Below are 392 nucleotides of genomic sequence, written 5' to 3' on the forward strand. Positions count from 1 at the left end.
GTGCGCACCGCAGATGTCAACGCTCCTGCCGCGACCCAGCGCTCCATAGGAGGAGCAAATGAGCTGGGACGTCAAGGCAAAAAATTATAGCCATGCGAGCTCTCCCTGTGCTCAGCTGCTGCGAGAGTGCATACATGGCTTGTGTGACAGCAACAGCGCACAGAAGCTGCAATGAAATGCAGTTAGCAATACAGCTGGGAGACAGACAGCGAGGCAGGCACTGGTCCAGCAACTGAAATGATCCTACCGTGAGCCAGCCCGCACCGCCTTCAAAAGTGGCTGACTACTGCACAGGAGCTCGTCTTTCTTTGCAATTACTCCCGTTCCCCCGGGTGACTGCAGTGTGTGCTTCGCTTCACTCTTGTTGCTTTTTGTTTGGTTTTGTTGGCACG

Source organism: Meleagris gallopavo, chromosome Z (assembly GCF_000146605.3).
Source record: "Meleagris gallopavo isolate NT-WF06-2002-E0010 breed Aviagen turkey brand Nicholas breeding stock chromosome Z, Turkey_5.1, whole genome shotgun sequence".
NCBI lineage: Eukaryota > Metazoa > Chordata > Aves > Galliformes > Phasianidae > Meleagris > Meleagris gallopavo.